At 22.5% G+C, this 6313-nt stretch overlaps 1 long non-coding RNA gene across 1 annotated transcript; it reads right to left on the bottom strand.

Moving 5' to 3' along the window:
- Nucleotides 1–3731: 3731 nt before the first annotated feature.
- LOC147658541 (uncharacterized) lies at nucleotides 3732–5781 on the bottom strand. The gene is made up of 2 exons (XR_015294556.1): nucleotides 5440–5781; nucleotides 3732–4099 (listed from the first exon to the last, which is right to left on the bottom strand). It is a non-coding gene; the product is annotated as an uncharacterized LOC147658541 (long non-coding RNA).
- Nucleotides 5782–6313: the final 532 nt, after the last annotated feature.

Below are 6313 nucleotides of genomic sequence, written 5' to 3'. Positions count from 1 at the left end.
TAAATATCAAATGACTATTTGTTAAAAATTTACAAATGTACGTATATATGTATTATCAATATCACAAATTTATTTTTATTTTCATTTGTATTGTAATTTTAAATTAATTATAATTATATTTTTTTATATGCATAAAAATTGCTCCATTCTGCATACATACTATACTTCTAAGAATTGTTTTCATGCGTTCTTATAACGATTAAAAAAGTATACTATAGACTTGTTTTCCGTAAAAAGAGATTTCTAAGATGTTTATTATATAATTGTCGCAGCAAAATATACATGTGATATATATACGATAAAAATTACATCGTTAAGAGAAAGTTCATGAATAATAAGGGAAAGAAAGAGATAGATTTGTGAACGAATTAAAATAATTAAAGAAAGGAATTTCGATTTCTTCGTTCACAAAAATTTCTTTCCAGTCTCTTTTTGTATGTTTTCAATATCCTTTTCTGGATGGCATCTGCTCGTTTCATTAAAATAACTTTGGTGAATGTAGTTTCGATTATGTCATACTGATGAAAAATGGATTTGCTTTTTTTTTTATAAACTGTTTTATATTTGTTTTATATTGTTGATGATGAGAAATTATTTTTATTTTAAAAGAATAACAATGTCGTATTTATTTTCTGCTACATTTCATTTATTGAAAATTTACTTTATATTTTATATAATTATTTAAACTACTTAAATCACTTAGCGATATTTATGTATATCAATTTCTGTGTTTTAACTAAAATTTAAAATCGATATTTTAAAAATGTTCCACGGATATATTAACATTCTATATACAATATGTATCAATTATAATTTTTACATATTTAAAATTTAAAGATTAAAGTCTTGTTATTATATGTTATGCTACAAATATTTAATGAATGGGTAAATTGTGAAAATATTTTATTTACATTGAAGCAAAATAATCAGAGGAATGAATATTTGTCTTGTTTTATTTCAAAATTATAGCTTAGTAACTAATAGATAAGTATAGATTAAAGAATTACTTGTTTTGTAACGTATTATAAATTTTCTACTTTTTTTTATATTTTATATTTATTTGTTATTGCAAATAAAAAATAATAAACCAAAAATTTTGTTATTACAAAATGTAATTACAACTACATTCGACTTTTCAATAAAATATAAGATCTATCTTTATAGTAATATATTTTTTAAATGTATTGATAAAACTTAAAAAATCTGAAATATATTTTCAGATAAAAATATTTAACAATTATTTCAGATTTACTCTATAAATTATACAATGTACAAGAAATTCCTCACTATTAAATTCTCTCAACGAGAAAGCAAATAAAGTAAATACTGTCAATGAGAACAAATGAATTCATAGCAATTACTTGTAATAAGAAAACAATTTCAAACTTTCTTCACAAAATTTTTCTAAAGACAAAAAATTTTTGAATAAACCCATTCCCAATAATCAATATTTCAAATAAGCACTTACAGAATATGAAAAGACATGTCATTATCGAATTTTCTTTACTAAAAAATAAGAAAGAAAATGGGCTCGATGTAACGCGAGTCCAATTAGCATCGTGACGACTAATTAGGTGTGTCACGCAGTTCAACGAACACATACTACCCCATCGGCTGTTTCCATGATTTCTTTCTTCGTGGCGCATCGTTACCAACGTTGATTAATTAAAAGTACCAGAGAAACGGGGACGCTTTATTGTTTCTCGAAATCCTTCCGTACAACTGTGTCACGCGGTATGTTACGAAATGTAGCTGGATAGTTTGTTTTTTATATGTTATTTATTTTTGCATTTCCATTTCTCGTTTTTAATACTGAGATGAATGTCAAAAACACAATATGGCGAATGTCGGATGCATGATTTTAATTTCGTGATTTTAATAGATGTTGATAACATCTAGATATACAACATTTGTCTATTTTATCTTAATGAATAGTATACAGCATATGGAATTTATTAAATTGGTGCGGTAAAAATAATTTTAACTTATCGAATTTAAAAGAACATATATCAATCAATATAATAAAAAATTATACTTTAATTAAAATAAAAATCATCAACCATTTTTTTTAACGTGAATTTTCTTAACGCAAATTCGTTTATTCCTTTGACATGAAATTGGAAAAATATTTTTAAAAAAAGATGATAATTTGTTAGAAATCGAATAAAATGAATGATATAATCTAATTCATATAATTTTTTTAAAGTTACATGAGAGACGTAGTTAAATATTGTTATAAAGAAGAATTAGTCTTTTTCGATTAATGTTGAATATAAATGGAATTTTTCATTCGTTTTTTTATTTCGTTTGGCAATATTTTTTTTGCTATCATTGTTTCAATAGATTATAGAAAGCTATAATGAATGAAACTATTTATCAAATTCATCAAAAGATAAAAATTGCAATTTACATCCAACCTATATAAGATATATAGGATATATAAGATTATTTAAATAATTTTTTTGAAATCACAATTAATTTTCCAATAATTTAATGTTTTTCTATTGAATTTATTGAATTGAATTTTAATTTTATATTATTTGCGATGGTTATTATGATTTGATAATGTATTGATAATGTAAAATTTACTACTATGTGATGAATATTTTAAAAATAAAATAATTTGAGATACTTCTTTACTATTATTAAGTTATTATAAGTTATTATAAAGTTATTATTTCTATAAAGTTAGTTTTGTTTGGAATTTAATGCGGAGTTCTACATATTTAAACAGTAGAATATGCTCCATTATAATTTGGAGATCAAAAATTCATGCAAAAATCAAATTTGGAAATTGAGTGATCTATTTATTATTACTTATTTCCAATTAAAATGTGATATAGTTAAAGTTTTGTTAATTTGTTATTTTTTGTGGATTTTCTTCAACTATACAAACTATTTTTTTTAATTATATTAGAAACATTTTTTAGAATTTGTTAAAAGATTGTTGAAAGTTTTATTAATTATTTTTTGTGAATTTTCTTCAACTATACAGACTATTTTTTTTAATTATATTAGAAACATTTTTTAGAATTTGTTGAAAGATCGATTTTTGGTAATTAATATTTTCCACAATTCTTATTTTTGATGAATAGTGTATGAGATGTAGAATCTAAAATAAATTATAAAAATCTTCAAATTTTCAAATAAATAATTTTCTAATATTTCTAATATATATATATATAATTATATATTAAATATATATATATATATATATATATATATATATATATATATATATTTAATATATAATTTTCTAAGTTAATATATCTGTTTTTTTACTTATTCTTAGTAGTATTGTAGAAGATTATATATTATATAAAAGCTTGGTTCCTGTTTTAAAAATTTTTAGAAGTAATAAAATGTAAATATATACTTACTTCCTTTTTTAAACATTATTTATTTAAGAGAATATTGTGAAAATATTGAAAATATAATGAAGGAACGATGAAAATATTTATAATAATAATTAATGGTTTTCTTTTAATATCATTAATATCTTTTCATATTTCTTCAGAGAAGAAAACAAAAGTTTCTGTATATTCCTGTTCAATATCGTAAGTGAAGTAAGTTCGATATTGAAGCAATTTGTACGCTGCATTTGAATAAAAGAGAAGAAATAACAAATATTTGCAATTTTGTTTTATGAAACTTTATTCCCATGAAGTTCAATACAAAGAGTTTGATAAAAAATTGAAAAGAGTAAAATTTTGTTAATCCAATGTTATAACTTATGCAATTGTGTTGCATCTTCTTTTATTATATATTCATCTTAATTATATTTTACAAATTAACATTTTTCTATGTATATATATTTCTAATTAAAAGTTTTTATAATATTAGAGAAATATTTATGCTTTACTAAATTTTCACATATTATAATTTCACTTATAAAGAATTTTATTTTGTTAAAAATAACTATTAAGATTATTAACATTTATTTTTAACTATTAAGAGAATTTTAATTAACTAAAAAATTTTAGTAATTTCGTTCTTTTTTTAACTTTGCAGATTTGAGAATTTCGAACGAACTGTTAAACACTCTTTTTTGTGATATAAGTTTCAAAATAATTGAAATTCTTGATTCATTGAAGTTTTCCTAAAACAGATAAATTCAAATTAGTAATTTATTCAGAATTAATATTATATCTTAAATAATTTTAAATAATGTTAAACAATTAATTAAATTAATAAAATAAACAATAATATAATATTTCCACTATCGTATATACCTATATATTATAGTATATACGCAGAATGTTATTTTTCTACCAAATTATAAAACAATTTATAAGTGAAAATAAGAAAACATGTTATATAAAATATGTTTATATGTTTGCTACAAAGTTATAAGCTATCATAATAGCAAAGTTTTTAATAAATTTAATGAAGATAAAACAATAATTTATTTAACAATTTTATTTAAAATATAAAAAAATTATATTTTGCAAAATAATACAATACAGAAAATAAATAGATATTAAATAATAGAAATTAAATACAAATATTAAATAGGCATAAATATATAAAATAAATATATAAAAATAAATGTTATCAATAATACTAATAATATCTCGTTGTTATTAACATAAATTTGCATAATAATGCAGATTCGGTATTAAGAAATACTGAATAACAAACGATTTTTATTTTATTCTATAGGAATTTATCAAATATATTTCTTAACTTATAAGATTTAATGATGATAATCAAAATGTTTTCATTTTAAAATAAAATTTCATATTTTCCAAAAGAATTTGTTGTTACATACGTATTCAAATTACACTAATATTTATTTATATTTTTTATCAAGTATTTTAATATAAAATCTTTTAACAATCATATGATGGAATAATTTCATTTAGAAAAATAAAAGTACAGAATATAAGCTTTTTGATTTTAAAAAAATCAAATTTAAAAATTTATCTATTGCATATAAATTTCGAATTGTTGTTCTTTTGAATATATAAACATAAATAATATTATGCATTTCCTGTAATTTCTTTTATTATTTTCATTATCGATTTATATTATAGTTTTTTAATAATTTCATATTAGTTTCATAATGATGTCGAGATATATAAAAATACATGATCTACTTAACAATGGTAACGTATTTGCATGTCACTTATTTCGAGAATAATGTCTGAATCATCGTCGATCTGATAAACATGTACTTGCAAAAACAGTGTGAAATCTTCTTAAATGTATTCAATCAATTGAATTCAATCAAATATATAACATTGTAGCACGACAATACGAATAATAGAATTGCAATAAGCGGATAATAACATTATCTGTATTTGTATGAATAAATCGAAACTTATAATTAATTGCTCTTTTCAATGCTCGATTTTCTCGAAAACGAAGTCTTACGAAAAAATTTTAATCTACATCTTCTACTTCTTCCATTAGAAAAATTATCCTTTATCTACTTACATCATCTTGTGTTGAAAAAATATTTTCTTCCAAATTCTGTTCTTGCAATTCAGCTGGAAAATTAGAAATGTAAAGTAATACAAAAATATTGAAATTAATAACAAACTGATACAAACGAATTCTGAAACGAATCAGAATTATGAAACACGGGATTAAACGCTAAAAAAATCTCATTCACGGAAATCTCTTCAAATATCGATTCTTAATAATAGTTGATAACAGCCATCGTTGGTCGCGGTCGGAGGCTCGAGGAATTCTAATGAATTTCATTAGCGACAATGACGATTAAAGTGATAACGTGCCTGTCTTGCGTCGTCGTCGACGAGACGACGACGACATCGCACTCGAGAGCCGCGTTATAGCCATGAATCAGTGCGCACGTCTATCAAGAAATCGATTCCGCTCCGACGGCTACGAGCACTTTAGAACCGTTCCTTGTGGGAGAAACTTAAAGCCACCCTTATCCGCAACTTAACTCGTTCGTCGTAAACGTCTTTGCTCGAGAATTCGAGTATCTTTCCCTACTCCTTCGGCCTCTCTCTGTCTCCTATTCTCTCCACTTCTTCGTCTGCTTTTCAAAGAATGATCCGTCTCTTTTAAATGAAAACTACCCGACATTGAAATTCTTCTTCGGTGATCAAATACAAATGGATACAATTAACGAAATTTTTCGGCAAGAAAAATCATTAATTTAACGTTGAAATTTAGAAGATTTTTATATTTGAAATATTTTTACCAAATGAATCTTATTTGCCTTATTATTTTTTTAGTATAGTATTTGATCTATTTACAATAGTTATTATTATATTTCGATGCAATGATATTTATTTGTTACTATGGACGAGATATCTTAATGTTATTTACACAACACTAT

Source organism: Apis florea, unplaced genomic scaffold, assembly GCF_048593485.1.
Source record: "Apis florea isolate Af1SG1 unplaced genomic scaffold, ASM4859348v1 contig_2190_pilon, whole genome shotgun sequence".
Classification (NCBI taxonomy): Eukaryota; Metazoa; Arthropoda; class Insecta; order Hymenoptera; family Apidae; genus Apis; species Apis florea.
Note: the sequence above shows the minus strand (reverse complement) of the source record. Positions and strands in the feature narration are given on the sequence as shown.